The sequence below is a fragment of the Balaenoptera acutorostrata genome, chromosome 3 (assembly GCF_949987535.1).
Source record: "Balaenoptera acutorostrata chromosome 3, mBalAcu1.1, whole genome shotgun sequence".
NCBI classification, from domain to species: domain Eukaryota; kingdom Metazoa; phylum Chordata; class Mammalia; order Artiodactyla; family Balaenopteridae; genus Balaenoptera; species Balaenoptera acutorostrata.
The window spans coordinates 104,396,071-104,416,237 of NC_080066.1; the positions used below are offsets into that span (position 1 = coordinate 104,396,071).

The window sequence follows — 20,167 nt, forward strand, 5'->3', positions numbered from 1 at the left end:
GTTCACTCCCAGGGTGCTGCACTACCGGCGACTCCCACACCCCGACGCACACACCCAAGGGCCCTGGAATGTTAGGCTTGACTGAGGGAGGGAGTCCAGGCTTTCTTTGACGAGACACGTCGTCACACTTGCTGACCTGCGGAGGTCCCAGCACCCAGTGGGCCCCCAGGTTTACAGTGGAGGAAAATTGAGGGTTATGCGAAGCTGTTTATATAAAATACACCTCCCTAAGTCCCGAAGGAACAATTCCTGACTGATAACAAAAAAACTATAAAAGAGAAATGATGGTTGATTTTAGAAATAATGATTTCGTAGAAGAAATACTGAATGAAATATACCTAATAACATGTCATTTATCCTCGTGAATTAATAATACAAGGAGCACTGGTCTAATGATACATACAAATCTGCAATAGTGGAGTATAAACTGGTGTTCATACTGTAATAGTAGCTACATAGGGTGCTTGCTTAAGGTGATGGTGTTTAACATCAATAAATCAGAGGCTTTATGGGAGGTAAGGTAAAAACCGAGACCGCTGCTAGGAAAAGTAGGGCTCGTCCGGGATTTGAACCCGGGACCTCTCGCACCCTAAGCGAGAATCATACCCCTAGACCAACGAGCCACACGAGATGCGCTTGCATTTCTAAACTTTACTATAGAAACTTTTCGCCACGTCCACGGTTGTAAACTCTTCTTTTACCAACTGTGGGCATGGATGACACCTAGTGTAGGAACAAATCACTGCACGCTCTCGTCCAAATTCCCGAATGCAGTGCCACACATCTTTTTTAGGAAAAAAGATTCAGGATCAACAATAATTGCGCTGCATATTTTCGCTTCCGAGTGGGCCAAAGATGCTGCGGGAATGATGACAGGCAATCTCATCAGGGACAGTCACAGGCTGAGGGGTGATCCCGTGGCACTGGGGAGGGGAGAGGACCCGCGTTCCCAACAGGGAGTCTCCCTGACGGGTACCGACCCCTCTGCCCGCTGTCGGCCGGAGAGCTGGGCCCAGGTCCGGAGGCTTCTTCTGGCTTCGGCACATTACTGACCGGTTCCTGGGCTCGGCCAGGCCGGGACGTCTCTGGCCGTGCCTTACATGCTACGGGACTCACCGCCCGGTGAGCTTCCGCGTTTCCTCCGGGAAGATCCAGGCGCCTTCTCTCCGCAGGACCCCAGACTCAGCATCTCAAGTAGCGAAAGCTCTCGCCGTGTGGCGCCCTCCATGGAGAGCCCGCCAGAGGCCCGAGAGGGCCCCGACTCTCCCGGGTGACCGCCTATACCTGGCTCAGGCAGGCGCTCCGTACCCGTTAGAGCTAACAAAGGTTGTCGGGTCTCTCGAGACTCCCTGCGCTTGTGTAATACGACTCTTTCCATCAATCTCAAGCACTGTGGCTTCAAAGAAGAAAGCAAAACAAATTGGGAAGAAAGGGGGAAAAAAGAGATACGAAGAGCCTCCTAAAAAGATAAATATATGAACCATGTGGCGTGGAGAGAAAGGGAGGAGAGTAGAGTGTACAGGATACGCTTTACGAGTGCTTGTCACAGGGTAGCGTGGCCGAGCGGTCTAAGGCGCTGGATTAAGGCTCCAGTCTCTTCGGGGGCGTGGGTTCGAATCCCACCGCTGCCAAGCACTTTTTGTAACAGTGTGAGTGTCACAGCCAAGAATGCGCTGGTCCTGCCACTTAAAGACAGTTTCTCTACTTTCCTCGCTTGTCCAACCGCTTGTCTATACTTAGTAGAGAATCCGGGTTTGCACTGTTTTGCGACTTCTCATGTTTCTGAGTCTTTCAAAAGTCAAAGTTCTTTAATGATACACAATAACACCATCGTAAGGTCATAATAATGCCTTTGAATCCATGGTTTCCCATAGGCAAGGTGCTAGGACTTTAATATAAACCTGTAAGCTTTGCTTTGCCTTTCTTCACTCAGCCAAAGGGCATATTATGAGCACTTTTATTGTTATTGGCACTGCTCTGCTGTTGGGGAGTACAGAAAAAATGAAAACACGATGCCTGTCCGCAAGGGAAGCTCACAAAGCACACTGGAAAAGTAAGCCATACTATTTGAAAACGGTCTCGGAACATTGTAAGACACCACCATGCAGCAAACAAAGGCAGTGTAAAGGAAGGCAGTGCAGTGAGGTGGAGAGGGTGGCGTGGGTGTGGAAACGCCGGGCTCCGCTGCGGCTGTTAGACCACCAGAGTCCTATTTTCATACTACTAGCTGTGTGGCCTTAGGCAAATTGCTTATCTTCTGCGTGCCTCAGTTCCTTCATGTGTAATATGGAGATTCCTCATGGAAATACTATAAAACTTAGTTCACACATGTAAGGTGCTTAGAACAGAGTTCGGCAATCAAAAAATGTTAAGTGTTTTCATTGCTTAAACACATCTTTTGCCACATTTCAGACCACAGGTCTGTCTCTTTCTTTTCTCCCATCTGGGTTGAAATTCCACTAGAGATTAGATAATAAAAGATCAAATTGTCCACAGAAAGCTACAGTAAAAATGTAGAAATGTGAAAGTCCTGTAATTATCAATATAGATATTTGTCATTCTGATACCCACAGATAAGCAGTTTAGTAGTTTCTTATTGAGGGGAAGCCTGAATTGGATACTTGGGCCAAAGTGGAGAGACAAAGACTGATTTAGGCTCTCCATTTGTATTGTAAACCAAAACCATGGCTCCTGTCCTTTGGGAAGATTCCAATCTGAGTCTACAAAAGCCAAAAATAAATGCTGTTTAATTGTGGCTTCTAGAGGCCAGCAGGTGTGTCCAGGAATATGGTAATATTCATTCATTCATTCATTCATTCATTATTAATCACCTACTATACGTTGTACACAGGGCTAAGTGCTGAGGGCACTGCAGCGAGCATAACAAAATCTTTTCTCTTGTGGAGCTTACATCCTAAGAGGGGAGGAAAGAGAAGAAAAAAAGAAATAATTAAATGTATATAAATGTGTCAAGTAGTGATAAATGCTGTTAAGAAAAATAGATTTGTATAGGGACTAGTGAGTATTGGGGGCTATTTTGGAAAGAGTGGTCAAGGAAGGTGTCTCTAAAGAGGTGACGTTTGCGCACAGAAGGAATAAGAAAGGAAGGTATACAAATATCTGAGGGAATAATATTCCAGAAAGAGGAAACAGCAAGTGAAAGGTCCATAATAGGAAACAAGGTCCATGTATTTGAGGAATAGTAAGAAGGCCAGTGTAGCCAGAAGAACGAGTGAGAAGGAGGAGGAGGGGGTAGGAGTCGGGATCAGAGGGATAGTCAAGGCCAGAACATGCAAGAGCAAGATCGTGGATTATATTCTATGTGTGAGGAGTTATTGGATGTTTTTGAACTGAAGAGAATTTTTTTTTTGCTTGTATTTTAATAGGATAATTCTGGCTGCTCTCTAGAGTAGGGAGTAGAGAGGAAGTAAGAAGATGAGTTAGAAGGCTATTGTGGGAGTACAGTCAAAAGATGAAGGAGAGTTTGGACTAGGGTACTAGCAGTGAATGCGTTGGGAAATGGATGAAGGTAGACCCAATCGGATTTGTTGGTAGAGTGGATGTAATGTATAGGGGAACTGGATGAATGATGGATCTATTTTCTGAGACATGGATGGAGGTGGAAGGGCAGTTGGAAGAGGAGTGGCAGGAGATCAGGAGTAGTGTTTGAGATGTAAATTTCAGATACCTACAACTCATTCACGTGGGTCAAGCAGGTGACTATATGTACAAACCTAGGTCAAGGCTTATGATACAAATTTAAGGATCATCAGTATAGAGACGGTATTTAAAGCCAAATGATTGGATGAGTATATGTAGACTGATCCAAAAAGGAGGACAAGAAAACATTTGTAAATTGAGAGTTCGGGAAAGCAGGGGCCAGCAAAAGAGACTAAAAAGTAGCCTCCTGAAATGAGGAGTATAGTATCCCTATGCTGCTGGGACGTCAAGTAGGATGAAGAGTGAGAACTAACCTTTAGATTTGGAAACAAAGTCATTAGTGACCTTGACAAGAGTGGTCTCCGTGGAGTGGTGGGGACAAAAGTCTGATTATGATCTTGAAGGACTGGAGATACTATGTTTGTATGCTCATGGGAATGATCTTGCACACTGGGAGAAATAGCTGTTGTGTGTTGGGGTTGTAGAAGGGAATGTTGATTGCAGAAATCAAGCCCTTGAGTAAGGGAGAGCAAAGGGGATTAATCTGATGAGAAAGTGAAGGAGTTGCCTTAAATAGGATGAGCCTTGAAACAGGAGGGAAGACAGAGAATATGAGTGTGGATGTGGGTGAATTGGCTGCAGGAAGGGGATATAGTTCACTTCTAAAGGAGTTATTCTTTTCTGTAATAGTTATTCACTTAATAAAGAAAGTTGATAAGGATCCACAAAGCATTTTTTAAAAATTTAGCCTTTAAAATTTGCCTTTGGGGATTTACATTCCCTCCTTTCTCTGCTGCTCTGCTAGAGTTAACAGAATTCTTTCCCTACTCCACAGGAGTGTTTTTTTAAAAAGAGGCGGAGGTGCGGGGGAGGAGAAAGAAAGAGAGAAAGAAAAGACACGACATATATGATAATACATAAAAACTCTTTTAAAGGATAATTATCACACTCATAAAATGGTGATTATGTTAGTATATTTGAGATCCCAGTTCCCTCGGGGAGGAGGGGCGGGGGGGATGGGGAACAGCCCCCGTATTTAGCACTATTTGAAGTTGCCAAGCAGTTTCCCAAACACTATTTTATTTTACTGAACAGGGTCCCTGGAGGTAGGCAGGGAAAGGGAACGTGTTACCATTTCCATTTCACAGCCGATGCACTGAGAGGTCAAGAGACTTATCCGCTCTCGGACCTGCCACGTCCGCCTACCAGCCGGGGAAAGTGGGGAATCGCTTCGTCAGACAGAATTCAACAGATAACTTGGAGCTGTCCCTAACTTTGCTATTTCACATCCTAGGGGGCGTTTGCGCCACTTTTCAAAGCACAGTAAACAAAATACGGAACTTTGCTCTTTCACATCCTAGGGGGCCTTTGCGCAACTTTTCAAAGCAGAGTAAACAAAATGCGGTGCCAGACGTATATTAAATAAGTTATTTATTAGAAACAGGAAAATAGGGCTCGTGCGGGATTTGAACCCGGGACCTCTCGCACCCTAAGCGAGAATCATACCCCTAGACCAACGAGCCACGCCGTAACTGCTTTTTAATTCGGCCTCAAGGCTCACTCACGTCACTGGGCGTTTCTCAAAGAAATGTGAGTTTGAGAGGCTTCTACTGGAAGGAATGCGTGTTTGTTAACCCAGCTCGCACAAGGCTCACGCCGCCGAGAGGCATTTATCAGCTGCTATGGTGGATCCAGACCGGGAGAGCAGCAGGGAAATCACTATGCGTCCGTTTTGCTTGAACATCCTCTCAGGCGCTGCCGAGCAGAGGTGAGATCTGCCGAGCACCGCCGCATTGGCACCGTCTTCCGGCCCCTGCCGCTTTGAGGCCTCGGAGGGAAAAAATATCCAGCAGGCCCCAGCGAGATTTGAACTCGCGACCCCTGGTTTACAAGACCAGTGCTCTAACCCCTGAGCTATGGAGCCCTCGCCCAAGAAACTCTCCTCTATCTTCCATGTTATAGATGTATTCAGTACGCCTAGCATCTGTTAAATGAAATGGAATTTTGACCCAGGCAAAAATACAAGATATTCTACAAAATTGAAAATTTTCCGTGTCCTGTCAACCTCTCGAAAAGGCTCCACTTGGAGCAGAGCCACTACTAGACTGTCTTCTAGTCCCTTATCTTGATACTCTGCTGAGACATCGCCGTCTGCGCCTCTGGTGCCCAGAAAGGATGCATAATACAAGAACTCTAGAAACCTGGGCACACGGGAGACCCACCTGAGAATTAAGAGGCGCATATAGAGGTTATCTCATGGGCAGGGAGGTTATGGTGCACTCCCTTCCCTTAATATAGTGGTAAAATCTGCAGAGAAGGTGAGAAGAGGTTTACCACGTGGTTTTGTCCTTTCTGAACAGAGCCCCAGACCCTTGTTTGTATATTGGAATTAATACCTCTCTCTCAAACAAAGGTCCACGGTTAGGAGCAAGCAGGAAAAAGAGGTGCTGGGGAGGAAGATTTTAATCCTTCCTTAAAGACATATGGATTTACATATATCTTTGGTTTGAAAATAATACAATTTTTTTTAAAGGATTGTGTTTTCACTTTTTAGAGACCCTGTTTTTGTAAGCTAGTAAACAGGAACTAAAATTTTATTTATTTATTTGTTTGTTTGTTTATTTATTTATTTAAATAGGTACAAAAAATCTTGTACCTATTTCTTACTGCAAATATAGTCATAGACTAGAACACTGGGGAAAAGGCACTGATTCATGCAAGCCCAAGAAGTGAACCACTTCTGTTTAGTAAGGTTTAGATCCTCTGACCACAGGCTTGCTAGCGTACTCACTATTTTTTAATGTCATTTGTCAAAGATCATGAAGTCTGTAAGAAATCTGAAAGCTCATGATTCATTGTCTCCTTTCATTTTCGTTGCATAAATGTAAAACATGGTGACACTGGCCTTACAAACTTATAAGGAAGAGAAATTCCCTATTTAGACAGATAAAGTAAGGCCTTTATGGCAGATAGTCTAGGTTCAGGGATGAGTCATGGGGAGGCATCACACTGTTGTCCTAAGGTGAGATGAAAGTGTACAATTGCCCAGGGCCAAGAATGTAATAGATCATCTGTGGCTTGACAAGGGCTGCTCCTCCCAACACTGCCTTGGTGTTCAACCTTCAGTCTTTCTACACCAGGCAATATCCTCCACTCCCCCAACCCTCAACCCAAGAGAACTACAAGGCTTTGTTTTAAATGACTGCTCTGCCTGTGAGAATCAAGAATCAGGTTGCTGTACCCTATTTGCCTACACAAGGCATTTTACTGGAGGAAACCTCCAAGGTGCTCAGCATGATAATCTCTTTGAACCTGAAGACAGACATCATAATTCTTAAGGAAACAGCAGGAATATCAAATCAACACTCTGAATCATGGGCGATGTCTTACGTTGGTCAGTGTTACACTGAGTACGTAGTGTAGTGGTTAGAGAACACCTGGAGCAGTTTTTCAGCCTTGCAGAGTCACAGTGACCTAGTTTTGTAAACGAGGGTTCATTATTATCAATCATCTTTATTATCGTTACTATTTTTGAAGAGACAGGCCTTCCGCAAAATTGCTAGAGTCAAAACTCTCTCCCACGAAGCTCTCTCATCCCCTCCCCCTTGCTGTTTCTCCCCCTCTCTTTACTTGTTATTCTCTGGTTGTAGTCTTGGCTCCTCGGACCTTTTCCTAGAATCTGTTTCCTCATCCTCACCTGTCACAATTCAACAAGCTCACTTCTACTCCACCGATCTCCTACTCCTGAAGGCTGTCCAGGACCTTAGGTCAATCTCCCTCTTTCCCCCAGCCACTGTCCACCGCTCACTTTGCTTGGCCTGTCTGATTCTAGGAGGTTCCAAGGGTCCTTCCCACTAGTTTATTAGACTCAGAGAGCAGCATCAAATGTGGGCATGTCCCAGTGTGCTCTGGACATCAGAAGCTCGTCTCTGAAACAACTTGACTCTAGTAGAGATCTTAGGAATATTTTTCATTACTTTTTTGTTTGTTTGTGTTTCTTCCATTTCCCCTCAACTTTTTTTTTTGCAAAATTTTAATCCTAGGGTGGAAATAAATGAAGACCAACTAAATGAGAACAAGCAAAGGCTAATCATTCAGAGCTTGCTGTAGCGAGGGAGTCAGCCACCATCACTTGCGTTTTGGCAGAGACTCAAAAGTAGACCCAGGAGTGGAAAAGCGTTATAGAGGAAAAAGGGGAAGGCTCAGGTGCCCTGATGGGAGGCTGCTGGCCTAGGGAAGCTGCAGGTAGGGTAACTAGAAGCCAGGTATCCTATGTGATTGGTTAGGGATGCGTATTTGACTTTGTCTGGTTTATCCTAAATTGGAAGCAGGGACTAGTATCAGGAAGGCTGTCAGTTACTAATCAATTCCTGGCCATTTGGAGCTGACTGTTACACCTGTTATTGTTTGGCTTCCCAGACTCTTACTAGACATAGTGGTCAGAGTTCCTACAAGTCTGACTTAAAGATGGTAGGCTGGCTTCCTGAGCTGGTAGATAACGGATTGGTTTCCTGAGCTGATTTCTGCAGGCTGTGGGCCAGAGTTCCATTGTTATATATAGTCTGTCCATTTGTATATTCAATCTGCCACTAGAGGAAAGTTGAAAAAAACAGTACAATAATACCTGTATACCCCTAATTTAGAATCACTAATTATTTACATTTGCCACATTTACTACTTGTGTTGCCATAGTGTGTGTGTGTATGCATATTCATTCTTCTAAGTTTATGTTGTATTATTACAAAAGGAGAAGACATTTTCTTTTATTAAAGTGTAAGCTCCCAAGAAACAGGGATAATAACCTTGTTTGTTTCATATCTCATATCTATGATCCTTCATACCTAAATACCTCAACAGGCATCTCCCAAAATAAGAATTAAGAATAGAAGCATAACTTCAGTACCATATCACACCTAACAATATTTATAATAACTCTATGTAATCTAACAGTCCCTATTTTCAAATTTCCCCAATTGGTTCCCTCTAATTTTTTTAAAAAAATCTATATTCAAAGTATGTTTCTCACTGTGTTTAGTTTTAATGTTTCTTTAGTCTCTTTAAGTCTAGAAAATTCCCCTTCTCTCAGCCTTTCTTTTTTCATGGCAGTTGTCTTACAGGAGGTCTCAGATTCTAGATTTGTCTGATTATTTCCTCATATTAGATTCAATTTAACATTTGATTTTGATTATTTCTTCATGACTGGATTCAGCTTACATATTTTTGTCGGAAACACTACCTCAGAGATTTTTAATACTCTGAGGAACCCAATAATTTCCAGGACAGATGTCTAGGCTGTAGGAAAAATTAAATTTTTAATTACCCAAGCAGAAAGAATGAAGTCTAATAGGATTATTTTATCTATTTGCATGAAAATGCATTGTGTACCACTCAAGGAGCTTTTGTTCACGAAAGAGTCCTCCTTTATTTTTTGTTTTTGGAATTTTATTTTATTTATTTTTTTATACAGCAGGTTCTTATTAGTTATCCATTTTATACATATTAGTGTATACGTGTCAATCCCAATCGCCCAGTTCACACACCACCACCCCCTCCCCACCACTTTCCCCTCTTGGTGTCCATACATTTGCTCTCTACATCTGTGAAGAGACCTCCTTGATCTCGTTGGGTGAAGACCTTGTAATTTTCAGCTTCATTGACCATAAAGTATCTTAAAAAGTCAAGGATTAATATAGAAAAGTAGGCACAATTACCAGAGTCCAGTCAATTATTCACCTTAGCAACATCCAAGTACATCTGTGGATAGGTAGACTGATTTCTAAGGTGCATAGATTATTTATCTAAAATATCAAGGAACATGGCTTTGTAAAACTTTAGCCAAAAAAAAAAAAAAAAGTTGTACTTGCCTCAATTTTTGCTTTCTTAAATTTATTTTCTTCAGTTTCCACAGACCTCTCACCCTTGGGAAACTGAGGCTGCACTCACTCTGGCAATTCTCAGTCACTACTTGTGTTGTCACCTGACCACTCTGTGTGTGTGTGTGTGTGTGTGTGTGTGTGTGCATGCATATTCATTCTTCTAGATTTATATTGTATGTATTACAGAAGGAGAAGGAGATATCTTCTTTTATTCAACGGCAAGCTCCCTACAAGCAGGGATATAACCTTGTTTATTTTCTGCACCTCCCCAAACCTGACGAAATGGGGAGTGCAGATTTATCTGGTGGATGTGAAGTGGGTTGTGTGCTACCTTGAAGGGCCAAAAGAAGATCCTATTTCTCAGTTTCAAAATGCCTCTTGGTAGATATTCCCCACTAGCCTAATCCTAAGTGCCTAAATCCATTATAATCACTCTTGTGTGTTCAAGCTGACCAAGATTTGAGCACTTGGTACTCTACTGTATTGGAGTCAGTAGCTGGGAAAGGTAGTAGAGAAATCAAAGAAGAAAATCAAGTGTACATCAGACTTGATCTTCTTAAACCCAAAGCAGCCAGACTAGTATAATATTTTGCAGGGACTGAGTCAGGGCAGGGGAAGGAGGTTATTGCTACCTGCAGGATGAACAGAAACAAAGAATAAAGTATGTCTCATAAACTTCATCTTTCCATTCTGCTGGCCATGCCCTAGTTCAGGGTTGCATTTCTTTTCACCTGAAGCTTGCAGAGGCAGTCAATCTGGTGAGATTGCTCCCTTTTGTCCCACCTCTTCCATAAACTCCAGTAAACATTGTAAGGACAAATAAAAATTTAAAGTAAGAGGCTTAATTTTCCCTGTTGAAAATAAGGGAAGGGATTTCCTTTCCCTTCTCTCCTTTTTCTTTGAACAGTTACTTTAGAAAATTCATAAGTATAAATACATTGCAGTACTTTGCATTACTGTAATGGTCAATGTGATGAACATATGAGACCACAATAAAGCTAAGTATTTAAGTAGGGGCTCAATAAATGCTGAAAAGACTATCTGATACATCCATCAAAAGGAACATATTATTTACCAGTATTTAATTTTTAGTAATATTTTTATAGTGCATGCAGAAAAGAGCCAGACCAATACCTGGATGGCTCTCTACTGGAGCCAGGGAGAGAGATTTACAGAGAGACCTCCTATAAGACAACTGCCATGAAAAAAAAGAGGCTGAGAGGAGGGGAATTTTCTAGATTAAAAGAGACTAAAGAAACATTAAAACTAAATGCAATGAGAAACACTGTTTGAATCTAGATTTAAAAAAAAATTGGAGGGAGCCAATTGGGGAAATTTGATGACATAGAGTTATTATAAATGTTGTTAGGTGTGATATGGTACTGAAGTTATGTTTCTATTATTAATTCTTATTTTTAGGAGATGCCTGTTGAGGTATTGCAAGGTAGTGCAAGTCTGGTGGAAACTTTCAAATGCCCTAAATTGAGCATAGAACAGTTGAAACATAGAGTACTTGTAAAAATTCTCTAATCTTTGGGGAATTTGTTAAGATGCCAATTCATAGGCCTGAGATTCTGCATTTCTAATCAATTACCAGGAGATGCTGATGCTGCTGGTCCTTAGACTACACTTTGAGCATCAAGACTTTGAGGTAAATTTCCTGCTTTTATATAAATTTTCATCACCTGGATTATTGCCAAGGTATGGATGGCAGGAAATCTAAGGTTAAATTCTCCAGTAATATTGCAGAATGCTAGAGCCTAAAATACTAGTATCCCACACTGAAAACAGAAGGAATAGGCATGTGCCAGACAAACACAGCGCATTTTATCTGTATCAGGCATCATTCCAAATGTCTTCAGATAATGGACAATTAAGTATTTGGCAAGGTTGGCACTCCACTAGGAAAGCTGAGACTTCTGGCTTTCAGGTCTCTGTGTAATCCAATGAGTGGTCCACTTCTGTGGGGAATGGATCAAGGATCCTTCCCCCACTGAAGGATCCAGTAAGTTCAAGGCAGGCAGTGAGTGCTCAAGCAACATCAAGGGATTGAATAGGGGAAGCCATGCACACTGGTTAGTAAAGGAAACTCAGCCTGGGATATGAGAGTGTGGTACTTTGTCCTGATAAGAAAGTGCTTTGAAGTCTGTCAGTTTGTGGAGCCTGAACATGCAGTCCCCTGGGATCAAAAGGAGCTCTGCTATAATGACCGGGTTCTTTCTTGTTAGCTGGTTCCTTTTACTGCCTGACCTGGCACTAAAAAAAAAAAAAAAAATCAAGGGCTCAGGTCACTTCCACCTTATGAGAATCTCGTACTTTTTTGAATCCGTATTTTTAAAAAGAAGTCAAAACATTTACAGAAACTGTGGTTTACTGAAATGTGCATGTTTATCAAATTAGCACTAACAGAGACTTAGATATGACTATATAATCTCATTTGATCATCTCAGCAAAAGCCTCAATATGAGGCTTCCAAAGACCAACCCGTAGACCCTGAGTCGCTTGCCTGGTTCAGTACTAGACAAAATAGTTCAATATATATTGATATTTTAAATATCAATACTTGTTCTCTCTCCTCCCATCCACTCCCTACCTCCTCTCAAGGAATAAAGAGCCCCAGGCCTTTTCTGTCTTTCAAATTGATGCTTCCTCATCTTACGCACAAAAGGTGCGTAAGGATTTTTAGGTTCTCTCCAATCTGAGATTAGCATCAGTCTTTCCATTGTGGCGTGTTGCAAAGACTTGCGTGTACTGCTGAAGGCAATAAGCTCATATTCGCTTTTACCTGAGGATTCTCAGAAAGTGTGAAAACACAAAGTGAAGTTTCTCAGAAGTCGTACCCTTCAGCCAAAGGGGCTGGCGATGGCTACTTGAACCCCTCCATCTCCAGTGATGTGGAACATAGAAACCACACCTTTGCCCATTCCGCTAGACTAGCTGGCCTTCGCCGCTAACCATCTCCGAGCGTGCGCCTCGCTCCTGACTCCGGTAGCTTCTGGAGAGAAAGAGAACTTAGTTGGAGCCCAAGGGTCGACATCCAGCTCTGCCCCGGGAGCTCAGATTGCCTATCAACTGGGACCAGAGGGAGGGAACGAGAGGACGAAACGGAGCGACCAGGTTGGGCATAACCCGGTGTGGGCGGGGGTGAGACGGGGGCGGGGTGGAAGGGACTTGGCTCAGAGGGCAGCCGGGACTGGAGGGGGTGGAGGGTTGATGGGGAGCCCGAGGAGAGCCCGCTTCCGGCCTCGGGCCCTGGGAGCCCCTTCCTAAACCGGCCCCAGCCTTCTCCCACTCGCCACGCCCACTTCCCGGCTTCGGTCCTAAATTCATCCAGTGCTCCCTGAGCCCTCTTTCCAGGCAGCTTTTCTAGTACTTCTTTTCTGTTCGTCGGCCCCCACCCCCTTCCTGGAAGCAAAGACGGGAACTAGCAGGACCTTCGCCCCGTGAAGATCCAGTGAAGAACAATTTTGCCTGTCTCTAAGCACCCCTGACCCCGACCCCTCAAGCCACCACGGGAGGACTTCGGAGAGCCCTTGGGCAAGGGGAGGCAAGAGCAGGGTGTTTTTATGAGTGATCGAGGAGGAGAGTAAGAGTTAGGAAGTTAGGAAACTTTAATTAGACTCCTAAGAGAATTTCTGCATCCGGAGACCCAGACATGGCCAATCAGAAACAGCAAAGAAGAATATATGTAACGTGTAACCCAGGACTTTTAGCGCCTAGTAGAGGTCATTGACAGGTACGAGATCCCAGTTGGGTGCTGAAGATCCCCGGGATCACTTCGGCGACTTTACTTAGCCTTTCCTCTACTCCATTCGAAAGAAACGATATGGAGCCTAGTGGATCCAGGATCCCAGGGAAGCCCGGGACCCACTCCTTTCCAGTGTGGGAACGTTCTTGGATGTAACCTCCCTCTGGCAGTCACCCTGGTTCCTACATAAGGGAAATGGTTCAGAGGCTACATGCGCATGGGTCTACCCCAGAGTGCTACTTTCAAGAAAATTAGACCCAACATTCTGACTGAACCTGCAGGGGATGCGACCAAGGATTTTCTTTTTTATCGGTGACAGGCTTACCAGATCTGTCAACGGAAGGGGGCCTCTTACTGGATCTCCGGCCCCATTCGCACTGTGAGTTTCACAGCCACAGACCAACGACCCAACAGCGAGGAGTTCCTTATTCAGTCTTCTGTAATCACTTGCAATAAGTCGCCTGTGAGATGGGTTTTTGTTTTTTGTTTTTTGTTTTTCCCTTTCGGCGTGGAATTGCCTAGGTTAAAGAAAAGGCGGAAGTCTTCAAAGGATATTCACGCTAATATCATTGACCACTTTCTAGCTCACTGCTCAGGCCTGTGAGAATGCGATGATTTCTACTCTCTCTAGGTTTGCTCAGAACCCTAGGGGTTAATGAAAACAGTGAGGGAGATCCGACTAACCATGAAGAAATTTCAGAATGTTGAGCCTGCGGCAGGTAGTAAACAGCTCAGGGATGAAAACTTGCAATCGCATGTGGTAGTGTGGCCGAGCGGTCTAAGGCGCTGGATTTAGGCTCCAGTCTCTTCGGGGGCGTGGGTTCGAATCCCACCACTGCCAACTGTATTTTAGTCTAGCTGTAAATCCGAAGTAATACAGAAATTCCGATTAAATCCCAGGAGATCCTCTTTCCTCCAGCAAGAATTCCCCCGGACCTTCGATCAGTACCGCCCCCGGAGAAATATCTGTTACCGGATACCAAGTCGGGTTACCTCGGATTCCTCCCAACACCCGTGCCGAAACTAGCTGTATGCACTCTACTCGACTTTTCGTTGTGTCCAAGTTTTTGTGTTCCCGCAATGGGGAATTCTTTCGGTCCTCCTCTTCTAAAACCCATGCTCACATTGAATCATTCTCATGACCTGGCTTAGGCACCATCCAGTAGGGAAGGCTTCCTAGAAAGTGCCCCGCAGCCTCCATCAGCCGCCGCCCACACTGGTTTAGGAGCTGCAGCTCTGTGGTCGCGAAGTAACCTGCACAGACCCGATTTTGCTTTTAATCACATTACTTTTGTAATTGAATATGATGAATGAATGAAGGCAGAAAGCCACTTCCTACCAGGCTTCCAGCTGTCACTCAGGCATGGGGGTGGAGTAGGGCAGGTAAACGGTTCTTTTGAATTTGACTTTGCAGGTGGGTTTGTGATTCCAAAACACTTCAAAGCTGATTCTTGGCTGACTCCGCGCGTCTGGCCCAGTGGGGTGTGCTGTGAATGTTGGCTTAGCCACTGCTCTGCCCCTTCCAAGTGAATTCACTTATCTTAGAGACTGTCCAGGTCTCTGAGCAACCCAACTGCAATACCTGTGCAGAACCTAACTCAGTGTGGGAAAGAGGAGCCGGTAAACTCAGGGTCTATTTAGTGGTGCCCTACCAGAATGGTTGTCCCACTGCACTTAGCCGTTTCAGCCCGTTACCCCACTGCAGTATTCACAGATTTGGCTGTATAGCTCTCTCAAGGAGGTACGAATTTCCCTGCAGTGCCTTGAGGAATGAATGAAAGGAACAGAGCAGAGAACTAGGACTCTGTGCAGGAACCAAGGTCTAGGGATTTTTTATGACACTTTTTAATTCTGCCTTCCTTTTTATGTCTTTTCCCCTCCTCAATCAAAAGCCTCTCCTGTGTCCTCCCAGACCCACTCCCATTTCACTTTGATGACTCCTCCAGACCAGTTCCTTTCATTTTTTACCCACCTTAGGCCCCTGAGGTCTTCACAAAAACAAAAACCAAAACAAACCTCTAAAGCCCATAATTTACATTAGGGTTTATTCTTGGTGTTGCACATTCTATGGGTTTTGACAAATGTATAATTATATATATCCACCATTAAAGTATCATACAAATAGTTTCACTGCCCTAAAAATCCTCAGTGCCTCACCAATGCATCCCTCCCTCCCCTTTAACCTCTGGCAAACACTGATCTTTTATCATCTCCGTAGTTTTGCCTTTTCCAGAATGTCATATATTTGGAATCATACAATATGTAGCCTTTTCAGACTGGCATCTTTCACTTAGTAATACACATTTAAAGTTCCTCCATATCATTTCATGGCTTGATATCTCATTTCTTCCTGGTGCTGAATAATATTTCATTGTATGGATGTACCACAGTTTATTTCTCTATTTGCCTATTGAAGGATATCTTTACTGTTTCCCAGTTTTGGAAGTTATACATACATAAAGCTGCTATAAACATTCATGGGTAGGTTTTTGTGTGGACATAAGTTTTCACCTCATTTGAGTAAGTACCTAGGAATGTGATTCCTGGATTTTATGGTAAGAATATATTCAGTTTTGTAAGAAACTGCTAAAATGTCTTCCATAGTGGCACAGCGTATTTTTAAACTTCATTTTGTAAGGTTAAAACACTGTTTTTTTAAAAATTTAATTTAATCTGGGTAAATATAATAGACTTTTTCTCCTTTTAATTCTTTAAAATGTGTATGACTATTGGAAGCAAAAACTGTAACATTGTCATTGGGGGTATAGTGTTCATTGTATGTATATGTAATATATATGATAACTATAATAAAGTGGGAAGGCTGAAAGTAAAAAAAAAAAAACATTTAATTTATATATGTGGCATATTTTGAAAAAAATACCTTAAAGTAAAAAGAACACAATTTACCCACAGATAAACATCTTTTGCCATATTTCCTTTTCTCCAAAAATGAATGATAAATTTCTAGAAGCAGGAAAAGAATACCTGATCAAACACAATGTCTTTTTAAGTTTCCTGATTTATAATGCCCAACTGTCCTCCAGAAAGTAGTGCCATTCTACAAGAAACTCCTCGTCACTGTATCCTGCCCAGTACTAAATAATAAACACTCTCTAATTTGGTGGTGCAGCAAAATCCCCTAGTTTTTATTAGTATTTCTTCTTATTATTGAAGGAACATTTCCACATGCGTATTTTGCCTTTTGCATTGCTTATTCTCTACACTGTTTGTTTACATTCCTTTGAAGAACAGATATTTCTACAATATTTCTCTTTAAACCCTGAATTGCCCGGTATAAAATATTCACGGTAAGGGAAAAGTGTAGGGATGGGGTGGGGTTGAGGGATGTTACCCAATATTCAGTCAACTCTAGCTGGTCTTCAAGATTAGGAGATAACATTCAAATCTAAAAGGGGAACCATTAATTTGTATCTTCTCTGTAAATCGAATCACGTATACTGCATGATCACAAAGAGGACACACAAAATTGTTTCATAGTCGGCAAAAAGCTGTTCTTTTGTTGCCTGAAAATAGAGTTAAAGTAAATGTTTTACAGTCGTTGGTTTAGGAGGATAAAACCTGGTGTGCAGCGAAATCTCGCGTATTTCCTTCGAGCCGGAATCGAACCAGCGACCTAAGGATGACAGCAGGAATTTATCTCTATAGTCCTCCGCTCTACCAGCTGAGCTATCGAAGGACACATTTAGCAAGACTTAGTGTCAATTATTGAGCATATAGTAACAGCCAGTGCGAGGCCTAGCTTCTTTGTATTTAAAGTTCGGGTTCAAGTTCAGGAAGTCTCCAGAGAGTTGAATCTCTGGTGAACCAAATCCAGGGAGCAGCCGGGGGCCGAAGGACGAGGAGTCTGAATCCGAGGAAGTAAGCGATAGGAACAGAACAGGAACCATCCGGATTGGGCGTAGCTTCTGGACTAGGCTGTCCCAGAGTAATCTGCAAACCAATTCTCCCTCCAGGAGCACAGGAAAAACTGGGGCGCCAGGCAGATTGCAAGTGGGGAAATGCGCAGGACGCCACGCTCCAGTGGCAGCCGGGGGATCATGGCCATCAATAGGCCGAGGCTAATTTGCTCTTTTCCGTAAACACAGGTGTGTGTGGACTCCGCCAAGGCCCGGAGTGTTCTCGCAGAGACCTGAGTAATCTAGTTTCTCCACTACTTACTGAATGGTACAAACACCTGGCTTTTCCCTCAGGATTATAGTGCTCCCAATACTATAGTCTTTCGTCCCAAATACTCGGGATCTGATTTTCCTTGAAACATCACACAGTGCTTGCTTGCTTTCAACAGTCAGTGGACGTAAGAAAAAGGAGAGGACGCCACCCTCTCTGTGACAAGAGCACGAACAGGCCCCAGTGAGATTTGAACTCACGACCCCTGGTTTACAAGACCAGTGCTCTAACCCCTGAGCTATGGAGCCTAGCCACGACCCCCCGCCTTGTGTCGAATTCCCGAAATTTTAAAAGCTGCAGCCAAATGGCATATCTAAGCAAAATTTAATAACTACTTAAAAATTAAAAGGAATTTCTTTTGAAGGAAGCGCTTCTTTATATACGAGGAAGAAACGTGTTCTTGACTAGGCCCAAACGGGAATGTAAGTCCCTGAAAGAGCCCTGGTAGCGCCTGCAGTGCATGCTCCTCAGTCTCAGGCCTGACAAGTCACTCAACTTGGGCAACACCAGGGCCACGAGCAGAGCCGTGGGATAAAGTGGGGTAGGTGAGGGTGCCTTACCGAAGAGAAGGATGCGAGAGATGGCATCACGTCACTATCTCCTATCTGCTTGGATTCTTAAAGTAACTGCTCCAGCTCTCGTAGACTGAGATTAGGGTTTGTTTGTTTGCTTTTAAAAGGAGGCGGCCTTCTCGAAGCCCAGAACTTACCCCTTGGACCCTCAGAATGGAGGGGGCGGGGGGCGAGGCAGTGAGGATGTGAAGGTATCCAGGCGTCGAGGCCGCCCCCTCCCACGACCTTTCAGCGGAGTCAGGTTCGGTCATAGTCAATCTGGGCCTGACATTCCTCCAGGTTTCCTGAAGCAGAAACTGGCTTTAGAAAAGGAGTAACCTTTCCCTCGGTCCTTTAACACTCTTTGCCAACAGCTCGGAGTCTGAACGGTAGCTGCTTCTCTCTCGGCCTCGGGGCTCTTCTAAATGCCCAACCTGAAGTCCAGAATGAATAGAAAGTGGCGATACTTTGGAGGGCTGGGAAGGGACCGCTCCCCTTCTTTTCTCTCCCGTCTTAGCCCGCGCAGCGAGCTGGCGCGGATGTTTAGCCATTCATTCAACTGTTATTTATCGAGTTTGTCCCCTACGCCAGGAATGTGCTCGGTGCATGGTGAACAGGTGTGACCAAACCAAACAGGCTAGAGCCCAAGAGCGTCGTTCCCCAAGCAGAAGGGACTGCGGCGTAAGGACAACGCTCTCCTTTCCCATTCCACCCACTACCTTCTAGGTGATAGAGAAGCGGGGAGAGCAAGCTTCTCTAGAAGAGGATATTGGAAGTGGGCAACTCTCCCGGACGGTTGCCATGTTCTGTGCGCCCTTGAAGGGTGCCTTAAATCTAGACCTATAGTACAAAGTTCATTAAGTAAAGCTGCAAGGAAACAGCAAGAGCATGTTACAGGGTGTGAGATAGCAGGGCAGGCTAAGACAATGGTTCTAGGATTTGACCTCTGCAGGGGAGTGGTATCGAGTTCCTTCGCTGCCGCACCCTGGGGAGGAGGGTCTTTTGACGAAATCAACGTTTTGGGTTTTTTGTTGTTGTTGTTGTTGTTTTGTTGTCCTTACTTGTCCTCCATCCCCAGACCACCTGCAATGGTGTTGGTCCTAACCTTGTAAGTACTTGGGCCCTCGCGAGAGGGTCCACAGGTGGACTAGCTAGCAGCTCAGCCTGAGTCCCATACTGAACATTCCTACCTCTGGAACGCTGTGGCTCAGGTTCCTCCGAATCTGCACGGTGACGCTCTTGGGGTCTGGAGAAAATCGCTGGACTTAGGAGAGGAATCAAAAACGGTCCTCAAATATTGTGATACAACTAACAGAATGTATGACTATTCCTAAATAAAATGAGGCGTATTCGCGGGTGGCTCGTTGGTCTAGTGGTATGATTCTCGCTTTGGGTGCGAGAGGTCCCGGGTTCAAATCCCGGACGAGCCCTCCGTTTTCTCTTTTTCCCCCTCCCTCTTTAGAGCTAAATGAAGCCAACACCGCCCAGCCTAGATCCACCTAGACGAAGTCCCTTTCAACCTCGACCTGATTCGAGATTAGCTTGTGAGCAAGTTGGCCACTTCTGTTGACCAGTTCAGGGACAACGAAGATGCTACCGTGGGCCAAGGGCTTCGTTGTATAGATAGGGGCCCCTCGTCCCGCTATGACAGGCTTTTTTGTCAGAAATATCTTGCTCAGGCAGGTCTCACGCCGGCACTTCGCGCGGAGAAAAACTAGTGCAGTTCTCACTAGGGCATTTCACACGGAAGAGAGTGGTACCTGGAGGTGTGTTGGGGTCGCAGCGCCATACAGAACCCTCTTCCTGAGGCCCTAGTCCATCTACCCCAGAGTCGCAAGTGCTCTGGCAGTCTTCCTAATGCTAAATAGGGGCCCCGGGAACCCTCGGGCTCAAAGGGTGCAGATATTCATTCCGTCCAAAGGGAGTACAGTTGAATTATTTTCAGGCTTTACTTTCCAAAACGCGGTATAACATAGTGACAGTCGTCTTGCCATTTCTGGCAAGAATCCACCCGGCTCTTTAGCGCTCTTTGATTGCTCACTTGGAAAACCAGCAGGCTATAGTGTGAGGTGTCTACCTGTCACCTTAGAGTGTGGTGGATCTTGGTTTGTCGAAGTTGCCCAAACTTAGAAACTACTGGTACG

The 20,167-nt window shown here is 44.3% G+C and overlaps 8 non-coding genes across 8 annotated transcripts; 3 read left to right on the plus strand and 5 right to left on the minus strand.

Annotated features, from left to right (window-relative positions):
- Positions 1-551: 551 nt before the first annotated feature.
- On the minus strand, positions 552-623 carry TRNAP-AGG (transfer RNA proline (anticodon AGG)). Its single transcript has one exon. It is a non-coding gene; the product is annotated as a tRNA-Pro (tRNA).
- Positions 624-1,549: 926 nt separating this feature from the next.
- On the plus strand, positions 1,550-1,631 carry TRNAL-AAG (transfer RNA leucine (anticodon AAG)). The gene has a single exon. It is a non-coding gene; the product is annotated as a tRNA-Leu (tRNA).
- Positions 1,632-5,111: 3,480 nt separating this feature from the next.
- TRNAP-AGG (transfer RNA proline (anticodon AGG)) lies at positions 5,112-5,183 on the minus strand. Its single transcript has one exon. It is a non-coding gene; the product is annotated as a tRNA-Pro (tRNA).
- Positions 5,184-5,511: 328 nt separating this feature from the next.
- TRNAT-UGU (transfer RNA threonine (anticodon UGU)) lies at positions 5,512-5,584 on the minus strand. Its single transcript has one exon. It is a non-coding gene; the product is annotated as a tRNA-Thr (tRNA).
- Positions 5,585-14,043: 8,459 nt separating this feature from the next.
- Positions 14,044-14,125, plus strand: TRNAL-UAG (transfer RNA leucine (anticodon UAG)). The gene has a single exon. It is a non-coding gene; the product is annotated as a tRNA-Leu (tRNA).
- A 2,765-nt stretch (positions 14,126-16,890) lies between these two features.
- Positions 16,891-16,981, minus strand: TRNAY-GUA (transfer RNA tyrosine (anticodon GUA)). Its single transcript is given in 2 exon segments — positions 16,891-16,926; positions 16,945-16,981. It is a non-coding gene; the product is annotated as a tRNA-Tyr (tRNA).
- A 666-nt stretch (positions 16,982-17,647) lies between these two features.
- TRNAT-UGU (transfer RNA threonine (anticodon UGU)) lies at positions 17,648-17,720 on the minus strand. The gene has a single exon. It is a non-coding gene; the product is annotated as a tRNA-Thr (tRNA).
- Positions 17,721-19,381: 1,661 nt separating this feature from the next.
- Positions 19,382-19,453, plus strand: TRNAP-UGG (transfer RNA proline (anticodon UGG)). The gene has a single exon. It is a non-coding gene; the product is annotated as a tRNA-Pro (tRNA).
- Positions 19,454-20,167: the final 714 nt, after the last annotated feature.